Source organism: Pristis pectinata, chromosome 9 (genome assembly GCF_009764475.1).
Source record: "Pristis pectinata isolate sPriPec2 chromosome 9, sPriPec2.1.pri, whole genome shotgun sequence".
Classification (NCBI taxonomy): Eukaryota; Metazoa; Chordata; class Chondrichthyes; order Rhinopristiformes; family Pristidae; genus Pristis; species Pristis pectinata.
In genome coordinates, this window is record NC_067413.1 from 9,432,059 (window position 1) to 9,444,831 (window position 12,773).

At 45.5% G+C, this 12,773-nt stretch overlaps 1 protein-coding gene across 2 annotated transcripts in view; it reads right to left on the reverse strand.

Moving 5' to 3' along the window:
* Nucleotides 1–606, reverse strand: part of cdh7a (cadherin 7a) — a 177,094-nt gene extending 176,488 nt beyond the window's left edge. For both annotated transcript variants that reach the window (XM_052022765.1, XM_052022763.1), the window contains exon 1: nucleotides 458–606. The gene's annotated coding sequence lies outside the window, so the exon portion shown is untranslated. The remainder of the gene's footprint in view (nucleotides 1–457) is intronic.
* Nucleotides 607–12,773: the final 12,167 nt, after the last annotated feature.

Genomic DNA, 12,773 nt, shown 5'->3' on the forward strand with positions numbered 1-12,773 from the left:
ATTGAAGGACATCTGTCCCTTAAGACCAAGAGTTGGCAAGTGAGGGGGGGGGGGGGGGTGAGAGGGGACTCTTAATAAATCCAACCCTTGTTTAACAGGGGTTCTCTCCCGGTAATTGAACGGCTAGGTAGGGGGAACTCACTGATGTTTACACAAAAATAATCAGCAGTACGGCTGGACTGACTTAACTTCCCCAAGCACTCACCTGTCTTGGATCAATAAGATGATGCCCGCGGATCCAAGTCGGGTAACGGCTGGTTCCCGAGGAAGGCAGAGGATCCAGCGGAATTCTAAACCAACGGAGGGTCTTTCAGTCAATGTACGGGGCGCGCACACACACACACACACACACACACTGCAGAAAGCAGAATGCTAATGCAAGGGATTGGGAGGTTTATGCATGCAAGCCGTCAGTCAAACGGATGGTGAAAGTGGTTTAAAATCAGCTTCGCCTTACCCTGTCTCCTCCACCTCTCTCCAAGTCTCAGCAGCGGCGATGGCTTTGGACGCCCGGCTCCCACTCTCTCTGCTTCGTCTGCCCGCTAAAGTGTGGACGAGAGGCTGCGCTTGGTGGCTGCAACTTGGCACCGGGTGGACTGAGTCCCCGTGTTTGCCGTATAACGCGGCAGGCTGGACCGCTGTGTGTGTGTGTGTGTGTGTGTGTGTGTGTGTGTGGGAGCGGGCGACGGCTTTAACCAGCTCCGTCAAGCAAGCCGGATTTCATCAGGGAGGGAGGGGGGTGGTGTTGGGGTGGAGATTCTGAGAGAGGTCCCGAGAAGCCCCCTTCCCTTCACTCTGCCTCCTTGACTCAATGAAAAGAAAGCGACACTCGGAGAAAGTCCATCAGCTCAAAGACAGATGGATTCCTATAGACGCATCAGCAATGGTTTGAGCAGGGGATTGAAAGAGAGGGAGGGAGATTGGGGGGTGGGGGGGGCTATTTGCATTTGAATGCGTCTAACCACTGCAAAGACCATAAGTTTTATTTTTAAATAAAAACTTGTCAGGGAGCAAGTGATGAATTGAACTCCAGAGGGATGCAAGTCAAAGTCACATAACTAATCAGGATTTACAGGTTGTCCGCTCCCAGAACTTCATTCTCTTTCGTTTCTATTCTTCTGGAGACATAGGAGGGGTGCTCCTGGGGTTGTAAAGGCCGCCTGCTTCTTCCTAGGTGCACTGGTTTACAAACTTGAATGCGCCTGCCTTTTGTCTACAGCATGACCCTGCTCCTTTTGCTTCATGTTACCTTCCCACAGCCAGGAGCGAAAAAAAATATTAAGTCTGCCACATCAAAGAGAAGCTAATATCAGCTCCTCCTTGCATGGTGGAGCCGGCTGCTGCCGGAGCAGTATGTTCGGCAAATATAATGCAGGGAAATATTTCAAGAGGTTTTGCAGGAAAGCCATCCAGAACAATTCAGGACGGGCAGTGGTTAACGGGGAAATTTCATGGAGTCATACAGCAGGGAAACAGGCCTTTCAGTCCAACTGGTCCATGCTGAGCAAGATGCCCATCTAAGCTGGTCCCATTTGCCCACAATTGGCTCACATCCCTCTAAACCGTTCCTATCCATGGACTTATCCAAACGTCTTTGAAATGTTGTTGTGGTCCTTGCCTCAATCATTTTCTCTGGCAGCTCGTTCCAAAATGTGCAAAGTATTGAAACATGCCTCACAGTGCTGGAGACCTGGGTTCAATCCTGACCTCAGGTGGTGTGTTTCTTGTAAGAATTGTGTATAATTTATGTTTAATTTATGTTTTGCTTGCAAATGCTGCTTATCTGATGCTATGTGCCTGTGATGCTGCTGCAAGTAAGTTTTTCATTGCACTTGTGCGTACATGCACTTGTGCATGTGACAATAAACTCGACTTTGACTTTTGTCTGTGTGGAGTTTGCACGTTCTCCCTGCGACCGTGTGGGTTTCCTCCGGGTGCTCTGGCTTCCTCCCACTTCCCAAAGATGTGCAGGTCGGTAGTTTAATTGACCGCTGCAAATTGCCCCCAGTGTGTAGATGAGTGGTGGAAGCTGGGAAGGTGGGGAGAATAAAATGGGATCAGTGTAGGATGAGTGTAAATAGGTGGTCAGCACAGACTCGATGGGCCAAAGGGCTTCTTTCTGTGCTGTGCATCTTCATGCCTCTATGACTAAGATTTGGAAAAGGATAAGGCATAAGAAAGTAGGCCACTCGGCCCTTGAAACCTACCCCACCATTCAGTATGATCATGGCTGATCTGCCTCAGGTCTCACCTCCTCCTCTGTGCCAGTTCGCCGTCGCCCTCAATTCCCTGATCTTGCAGAAGATTATCTATTTAAATAACCCCAATGATGTAGCCTCCACAGCCCCCTGAGGTAGACAATTCTGGAGATTCACCACCCTCTATGAAAAGAAGTTCCTACCGACTTCAGTCCTCAATGAGGCTTGAGTGACAAAGGGCCTTGACGGGAAAGATTTTGAGGAGCTGCTTCCCCTTGTGGGGGATTCTAAAACAAGGAGACCTAATTAAAATGGAGATGAGCCGGAATTTCTTCTCTCAAAGGAATCCTCAATGCCAAAGAGCAGAGGAACTGAGTCATAAGTATATTCAAGGTAGATTTGTGGACTGTAGCAAAGTCAAGGGTCGTGGGGAACAGGGTGGAGGTGAGGACAAGATAAGATCAGCCATGACTACATTGAATGGGTGAGTACCTCAAGGGTCCTGCTCCTACTTCTCCTGTTTTTGGAGGTGGAGCATAGAACACAGAACAGAGAACAGTATATTACAGAAATAGGCCCTTCAGCCCACAATGTCTGTGCTGAACACAGTGTCAAATTAAATTAAATCTCTTCTGCCTGTACATGATCCATATCCCTCATTCCCTGAATATTCGTGTGTCTATCTAAACGTGTCTTAAAAGCCACTATCGTATCTGCTTCCACCACTACCCTGGCAGCCTGTTCCAGGAACCTACAGCTCTCTGTGTAAAATATTACCCCACAAATCTCCTTTAAACTTTCCCGTTCCTACCTTAAATGCATGTCCCTTAGTACTTTACATTTCTACCCTGGGGAAAAGATTCTGACTGGCTACCTTATCTATGCCTCTCAAAATTTTAGAAACTTCTATCAGGTCTCCCCTCACCCTCCGACACTCCAGAGAAAACAACCCTAGCTTGTCCAACCTCTCCTTACGGCTCATACCCTCTAATTCAGGCAGCATCCTGGTAAACCTGAGACACAAAAAATTCTGCAGATGCTGGAATCTGAAGCAATGCACAAAAAGTGCTGGGGGAGCCCTTGTCGGCGGGGGGAGGGGGTGAGGGCAGACCTGCAGGAAGGGGAGGAGATACGGGTAAGGGCAGCATTGATGGTGATGGAAGGGAAAACCCGATTACTGAAAAAGGAGGACATCTCTGACGTCCTAGAGTGGAAAGGCTTATCATGGGAACAGATGCAGCGGAGGCAGAGGAACTGGGAGAAGGGGGTGGCGTCCTTACAAGTGACAGGGTGGGAAGAGGTGTAGTCAAGGTAACTGTGAGAGTCAGTGGGTTTGTAGAAGGTGTCTGTTGTTAATCTGTCTTTTGTAGAAGATGTACCTCTGAGCTCCTCCAGCACTTATTGTGTATTGATCCTGGTAAACCTCTTCTGTACCCTTTCCAAAGTCTCCACAATTGCACACAATAAAGAGAGGGGTGGAGGGAGGTGTGACTGAGTGAAGAAATTCCAGAGTTTGACCATTGAGAGATGGAGGGGTTATAGGAGGTGCTGGGATAGAGTTGGTGTCGTCAACATCCATGTGAGAGATAACACCGAGCTTTCAGATGATACTGCTGAGGGACAGGAAGTAGATGAAAGGATTTTCTACAGATCCTTGGGGCACCAGAGGAGAAGAGTGCAGTGCGAGGAGGATAGGCCATTGTGGGGATGGTTACAACCGGATGGAGAGGAATGGAAGCTGACCAGCGCTGGCTCAGCCATCTGAGCGAGGGTGAAGGAGGGGAATGGCAAGGTTGAGGACCGTGCAGAGGGTAAGATTAGCTTTGTCACAGTCAATTACCTTTTCAGAAGTGACTTTGGTACAAGCTCTTTCAGTACCCACCAGAGACTGGAGCCTGACTGGAGGTATTCAAGAGTTCTCAAAATAATGACACAGCTTGCGGAGCTGTTAGGATGTTTAAGGAGCTGCCAGCGAGCAAGAGGATGGAAGTGGTGCAATATCTTGCAAGGAAAGAAGAATCCAGGGTTTTATTTTGGGAGGGGTAATTTAATGACGGCATTTTTTCAAATACATTCATATCCATGCAATAAATTACACGTCCTGCACAGGCCATAGGCTTCCTCACGAAGATGCTTCTAAAACCTTCCTTTCACCATGTTCTTGGTCAACTGACATGTTTTCTGAAACTCAGAGTCACCATGCAGTCTGACTACATTTCGTGGAATCATCTTGGAGCACTTCCCCTGTAACACAGGCTTTCCAAATTATAGTTGCCTACCTCAAAATTACCTCTCCCTATCTCTGTAATCTCCTCCAGCCTATAATCCTCCAAGATCTCTGCACTCCTCCTGTTCTGGCATCTTGCTCATCCCCAGTTTTCATGTTCTTTTTAATTGCCTCTCGAACTACCTGCATTTCTCTCCTTCTACTTGCATCCTGGAGGCAGATTACCTGTGAGTAACCAGACAGTGCTGAAAGCATTATGTCACCTGGACAACCTTGTTCTCCAGCCTATCACAGACATTCTCTCCACCTCTCCCTTTTCTGGAACATAAGACATGTCCAGTTTCTCACTTTCCCCATTCCAATCAAAGCCCCTTGACCTGAATTAGAACATAGAACATAGAGCAGTACAACACAGAACAGGCCCTTCAGCCCACAATGTTGTGCTGACCTATATAAACCTACTCTCTAGTCAATCTAACCCTTCCCTCCTACACAGCCCATAACCCTCAATTTTTCTTACATCCATGTGCCTATCTAAGAGTCTTTCAAATGTCCCAATTGTATCAGCCTCGACCACCACCCCCGGCAGTGCGTTCCAGACACCCACCACTCCTTGTGTAAAAAAAACAACCTCTGACATCTCCCCTAAACTTTCCTGCACTCACCTTAAACAGATGTCCTCTGGTATTGGCCATTACCGCTCTGGGGAAAAGATGCTGGCTGTCCACTCTATCTATGCCCATCATAATCTTATACACCTCTATCAAGTCACCTCTCATCCTATGTCGCCCTAAAGAGAAAAGCCCTCACTCGTTCAACCTTTCCTCATAAGACATGTTCTCTAATGCAGGCAGCATCCTGGTAAATCTCCTCTGCACCCTCTCTAAAGCTTCCACATCCTTCCTATAATGAGGCAACCAGAACTGAACACAATACTCTAAGTGTGGTCTAACCAGAGTGTTATAGAGCTGCAACATTACCTCATAGCTCTTGAACTTAATCCCCCTACTAATGAAGGCCAGCACACCACATGCTTTATTAACTACCCTATCAACTTGTGCGGCAACTTTGAGGGATGTATGGATTTGGACCCCAAGATCTCTCTGTTCCTCCACACTGCTAAGAATCCTACCATAAACCTTGTACTCTGCCTTCAAGTTTGATCTTCCAAAACGTATCACTTCACACTTTTCCAGATTGAACTCCATCTGCCACTTCTCCGTCCAACTCTGCATCCCATCTATATCCATAACCATAGAACCATAGAACCATACAGCACAAAACAGGCCCTTTAGCCCACCATGTTGTGCTGTCCATCAAACCACCCTCACACTATCTAACCCTTTCCTCCCACATATCCCTCTATCTCACGTTCCTCCATATGCCTATCCAACAAACTCTTGAACCTGGCCAATGTCTCTGCCTCCACCACCACCCCATTGACAACCTTCTACACTATCCACAACACCTCCAACCTCTGTGTCATCTGCAGACTTACTAACCCATCCCTCCACTTCCTCATCCCAAGTTATTTATAAAAATCACAAAGAGCAGGGGTTCCAGAACAGATCCCTGTGGAACACCACTGGTCACTGACCTCCAGCAGAATACTCTCCATCTACAACCACCCTCTGCCTTCTTTGGGCAAGCTAATTCCGAATCCACGCATCCAAGTCTCCAGGAAACCCATGCCTCATGACTTTCTGGATGAGTCTACCATGGGGAACCTTATCAAACACTTTACTAAAGTCCACATACACCATATCCACTGCTCTACCTTCATCGATTTGTTCATGAGGCATGACCTGCCCTTCACAGAGTAATGTAATAAGACAATGCTCCTCCAAATGCTTGTAAGTCCTGACTCTAAGAATCTTCTCCAATAGCTTGCCCACCACTGATGTAAGACTCACTGGTCTATAATTCCCAGGATTATCCCTTTTACCTTTCCTGAACAACAGAATAATATTTGCCATTCTCCAGTCCTCTGGTACTGCTCCTGTGGCCAGGGAGGATGCAAAGATTATCGTCAATGTCCCAGCAGTCTCTTCCCTTGCCTCCCGTAGTAACTTGGGGTATATCTCGTCTGGTCCTAGGGACTTATCTATCCTAATGTTTTTCAGAAGCTCCACCTCTTTCTTAACCTCAACATGTTCCAGCACATTAGCCTGTTCTACTCTGACCTCACATTCATCGAAGTACCTCTCCCTAGTGAACACTGAAGCAAAGTATTTATCGCCTCCAGGCACATGTTTCCTCTTTATCCCTGAGCAGTCCTACCTTCATTCTAGTCATCCTGTTCTTCACATGCGTGTAGAATGCCTTGGGGTTTTCATTAATCCTATTCACCAAGGCCTTCTCATGTCCCCTTCTAGCTCTCTTAAGTCCCTTCTTAAGCTCCTTGCTGGCTACCTTATAATTCTCAAGAGCACTATCTGACTTTTGCTTCCTAAACCTCAGATATGCTTCCTTCTTCCTCTTGTCTAAATGTTCTGTCTCTCTTGTCAGCCATGGTTTCTTCACCCTACCATCCCTTCCCTGTCTCAGTGGAACAAACCTATCTAGAACCCCCTGCAAGTGGTTCCTAAACAACTTCCACATTTCTGCTGTGCATTTTCCTGAGAACATCTGTTCCCAGTTTACGCTCCCAAGTTCCTGCCTAATACCGTCGTAATTAGCCCTCCCCTAATTAAATACTTTCCCATATCGTCTGCTCCTATCCTTGTCCATGGCTATGCTAAAGGTCAGAGAGTTGTGGTCACTATCACCGAAATGCTCACCCACTGACAGGTCTGTCACCTGTCCAGGTTCATTGCCTAGTACAACATCCAATATGGCCTCTCCTTCAGGTGGCCTGTTCACATACTGTGTCAGGAATCCTTCCTGGACACACCTAACAAATTCTACCCCATCTAAACCTTTTGCACTCAGGAGGTGCCAATCAATATTAGGGAAATTGAATTGTTAACTCTGATTCCTTCTTCACAGATGCTGCTGGGACTCATTGATTATCTCCAGCATTTTCTGTTTTTATTTCAGATTTCCATCATCTGCAGTTTTTGGTTGCTTGTTTTTTTGGAATGAGTTTGGAATTGGTTTATTATTACTGTCATGTGTACCGAGATACAGTGAAAAACTTCTGTTTTGCATCCCATCCGAGCAGATCATGCCATACATAAATACATCAGGATAGTAAAAAGAAAACAAAATGCGGAATAATGTGTACAGAGAAAGTACTGGTATTGGTTGGTATTGGTTTATTACTGTCACTTGTACCGAGGTACAGTGAAAAACTTGTCTTGCATACCGATGGTACAGGTCAATTCATTACACAGTACAGTTACATTGAGTTAGTAGTGCAGTGCAGATGAACAAATAACATGCAAGAGCCACAACGAGGAAAACTGGGAGAATAAGAATTTATCTTTAGCGGATGAGAGGTCCGTTCAAGAGTGTAATAACAGCAGGATAGAAGCTGTCCTTGAGTCTGCTTCCCAATTCTTATTGCTTCACAGCCTGGGCCCATATATCCGAACCTCTCTCCTTAAGATCCACCTCTCTGACCTAGTTTTGATGATCTCCTAATGTAGCTTGACAATTTTTTTGTCTGATATCACTCCAGTCAAGTCCTCTAGGACATTACATTCCCTTAAAGACTCCATCTAAATGTAAATTCATGCTGTTGCAATAAAATTATTGCTCAATTAACAGGGGAAAACTTAATGAAGAATGAGCAGTAAAGAATCTGGCAACAGGTTTACTGTGTCTGGTGTGTCATATGTCCAGCAGCAAATTTAGAGTGATTTCTTTTGGTCATTACCTTCAGAGAAATCCAAAGCACATTTCGAATCATCATGCATTAGAAAGCCTCAAGTTTACTCACAGTGTTGCTACACATGGCACATTGCCACCTCTTCCTGCTACAAGAAGAAACCATCAGTGATTGAACCTCTGACCACAAAGCGTCAAATTGTTTACATGTAATCTTGCCGAGTGCTTAAAATACAAAGCTTTCTAGGAGATTTCATTCCATTTCAGTTGTGGCAAAGAATCTCAAATTGACCAATCTTTACAGTAATGTTCACAGTGTATTTCAGTACCGTTCCATAGGTTGGTAGAGTCAAGGATACAAAGCATTGTGTGGAATAAAAAGGCTTAGAAACATATTCAAGAATGCATTGATTTTAGACCCCGCTAACCTTACAATAACTGTGCTCGATACTACTTCCTCCATTTCACTGACTGCCAATCAGCAAGTGAAAAGTCTCCAATTACCTCAAAATGCTTAATATTCAAAATTAAATGTTGAATTTAATGCAGCCTGGTTGCATCACTGCCTGGTATGGAGACTCCAATGCACAGGATCGCAAGAGACTGCAGAGGGTTGTAGACTCAGCCAGCTCCAACACAGGCACAACCCTCCCCACCATTAAGGACGTCTTCAAGAGGTGGTGCCTCAAGAAGGCAGCATCCATCATTAAGGACCCTCACCATCCGGGACATGCCCTCTTCTCATTACTTCCATTAGGGAGGAGGTACAGGAGCCTGAAGACCCACACTCAATGATTTAGGAACAGCTTCTTCCCCTCCGCCATCAGATTTCTGAACGGTCCATGAACACATGAACACTACCTCATTATTCCTTTTATTTTGCACAATTTATTTGTTTTGTAATTTATAATAATTTTTTATGTCTTTGCACTGTACTGTTGCCACAAAACAACAAATTTAATGTCATATAAGTCAGTGATAATAAATCTGATTCTGATTCTGAAACTGATCCATAGCCACCACAATCATCAGGCCCCACAGACCTGGGTGGGGTAGCCCCGGATTCTAGCTCAGTGACCATTGATGGGTTCCTGTTCCAGTGAAACCTCAGTTCTGAAATTTTCATTCTGGTTTCAAATCCCCTGCCCCCTCACCATCACCTCACATTGCCCCAAAGTTCTGGTCTCTTGACCATTCCCAGGGTAATCTCTCCACCAATGGAGTGAGCCTTCAGCTGCCCAGGACCTAAGCTCTGGAATTCCTTCCTCAAACTTCCCCACCTCCCTTAAAGGGTATTCTGTAAAAATTATCTCTTCAAACTAAGCTTTTTTGGTCACCTGTTGCAATAAATCTTGGTTTTAGCTTGGACTGTAATGGAACGCCTCGGGATATAAGATAAGATACCTTTATTAGTCACATGTACATCGAAACACACAGTGAAATGCATCTTTTTGCATAGAGTGTTCTGGGGGCAGTCCACAAGTGTCACCACGCTTCCAGCGCCAACATAGCACGCCCACAACTTCCTAACCCGTACGTCTTTGGAATGTGGGAGGAAACCGGAGCACCCTGAGGAAACCCACGCAGACACGGGGAGAACGTACAAACTCCTTACAGACAGCGATGGGAATTGTACCCGGGTCACTGGCGCTGTAATAGTGTTATGCTAACCGCTTCACTATATTGTTGGTAGTCTGCAATAAGGCGGTGCTTGTGTGGGAGAATATATCATTGGCATTCAGGATCCCTGGATAACTGATCAACCCGTGAACGTTTCAGCAAAGCTGGAGGTACAGAAGCCATTGGTATCTATTTCAAAATAGCTCTGAATCCCACCTTTAGCCAAGCTCAGCACCCCTTCCAAACTGCCCAAATAAGGTCACCTTCAAATCTCTATTCAAATAGTCTACTTTGTGGCTTTTTTCCTGCATTGAATGATAAATCCATTACTGTTTTGTCTCTTCCACCAACAAGCCAACATTTAGGAGGTCAAATGTAAGGGGAAAGTATACAGTAAATCAAAGTCAAAGTTGAGTTTATTGTCATGTGCGCAAGTACATGTGTGCACAGGTGCAAGGAAAAACTTACATGCAGCAGCAACACAGGCACATAGCATCAGATAAGCAGCAGAAAAGCAGTACCCCTAATAGAATTGATGTACAGTGGGATCTTGGGGTCCAAGTCCATAGCTCCCTGAAAGTGGCAACACAAGTAGATAGGGTGGTAAAGAAGGCGTACGGCACGCTTACCTTCATACGTCAGGCCATTGAATATCACAAGATCACAAGATAAGGGAGCAGAAGCAGGCCATTCGGCCCATCGAGTCTGCTCCAAGGAAAAGGGAAAAAGAAATGGGGTGGGAAAAAAGAGAGAGAGAAAAAAAAACTATTCTAATCCCATTTGCCAGCCTTATCCCCATATCCCTTGATACCCTGACTATTTAGATATCTGTCTATCTCCTCCTTGAATACCCCCACTGATCTGGCCTCCACTGTCAGGAAGTCACGTTGCGGCTGAACAAAGCTTTGGTTAAGCCACGTTTGGAGTATTGTGTGCAGTTCTGGTCGCCCCATTACAGGAAGGATGTGGAGGCTTTGGAGAGGGTGCAGTAGAGGTTCACAAGAACGCTGCCTAGCTTGCAGAGTATTAGCTGTAATGAGAGGTTGGACAAACTCAGATTGCTTTCCCTGGAGTATCGGAGACTGAGGGGTAACCGGATGGAGGTTTATAAAAGTATGAGAGACATAGATAGAGCAGGCAGTCAGAGTCCTTTTCCCAAGGTGGAAATGTCAATTACTAGAGGTCATAACTTTAAGGTGAGAGGGGAAAGTTTAAAGGAGGTGCGCGGATTTAAAGGAGAGCTTTTCACACGGAAAGTGGTGGGTGCCTGGAGCGAGCTGCCAGGGGAGGTGATGGAAGCAGACACAATCGTGGAATTTAAAAGGCATTTAAACAGACACGTGAACGTATAGGAAATGGAGGGATACGGACCATGTGCAGGCGGAGGGGACGTGTTAGATTGGCATCATGGTAGGCACAGACATGGTGGGCCGAAGGGCCTGTTTCCATGCTGTGTCTCTCGAGGACTCTTTGCTGTGGGTTTAAATCCCACTCATGTAACATTGAGCATTAAACCTATGTTGACGCTGTGGGGATGCTCTCCCTTCAGAAAACAATAACATCGACCTTTTGTTTGGACTTAAAAGATTCCAACCGGCGAGATTTCCTTTGACAAATAGATATCTCCTAACCAACCCATTGGACTTACTACTTTCCCTTTATATGCCGTCCATATGCAAATTAGCTGTCATGTTGAAATCGCGACTGCACTTCTCATTGGCTGTAAAGATCTTTGGGATAACAAACAATCTGCTGGGAGATCTCAACAGCTCGTGAAGCATCTATGGGAGGAAAGGAATTGTTGACGTTCCAGGTCAAAACCCTGCATCAGGAGGTGAATTGCTTGTTGCTCCAGACTCCAGCATCTGCAGTCTCTTTCATCAGATCTTTGGGATGTTCTGGGAGGCGCCACATCAATGCAAACCTTTCTCTCTGCAACCAGACTACAGGAATCAGAATCAGATTTATTATCACTGACTTATATGATGTGAAATTTGTTTTTTTTTGCAGTAGCAGTACAGTGCAAAGACATGAAAGTTACTATAAATTACAAAAATAAATATATGGAGCAAGAGAGGAATGAAGAGGTCGTGTTCATAGGTTCATGGACCGTTCAGAAATCTGACGGCGGAGGGGAAGAAGCTGTTCCTGAAACGTTGAGTGTGGGTCTTCAGGCTCTCGACTAATCCGACCAACTGTTTCAGTGATTGCAGGTAACTGCTGTGACTATTATATCGGTCACTTTACCAGCATTTCCATGGATCTCAATGACTGTCAAATTATAGGCTATGGTAGAAGAATTCAGTAGAGAAAGCAGTGTGTTCAGCCAGTTATGGAAGGATTTATGAACAACCCATTCATAGAGCACCTTTTATTTTAAGAAAATGACCCAAGGTGTTTCAAGGGATGCTGGCAAACAGAGCTAACACTGAGCCACGTTGATAATCTACAGAAGATGACAAGGCAGCTTGGGAATGGATGTAGTTTTTAAGGAACACCATAAGGTAAGGAAGTGAGGTGGAGAGTGGAGAGTGGAGAGTGAGAGCCTTAGCTTGCAGTGTCAGCACACAGAGTAAGACATTTAGGACTAAGATGAGAAATGTCATCACCCAGATGGTGGTGAGCCTCTGGGATTCTCTGTCACAGGTGGTGGTGGAGGACAAGTCATTGAATGTGTCTATGGAGTATTGCAAGATTTGCATTTAATTAGGGTCTCTCAGAACATGCCAAAGAGGTGAAGGCAGGTACATTAACAATATCTAAAAAGCACTTGGACAGGTACATGGATAGGAAAGGTTTAGAGAGATACGGACAAACATGAGCAAATGAGACTAGCTTAGATGGGCATCTTGGTCAGCATGGACTGGTTGGGCCGAAGGGTCTGTTTCCGTGCTGCATGACTCTAAGTGCAAGATTGTAAAAAATGTTGGTGGGCAGCATACTCAACGATTCAGGAG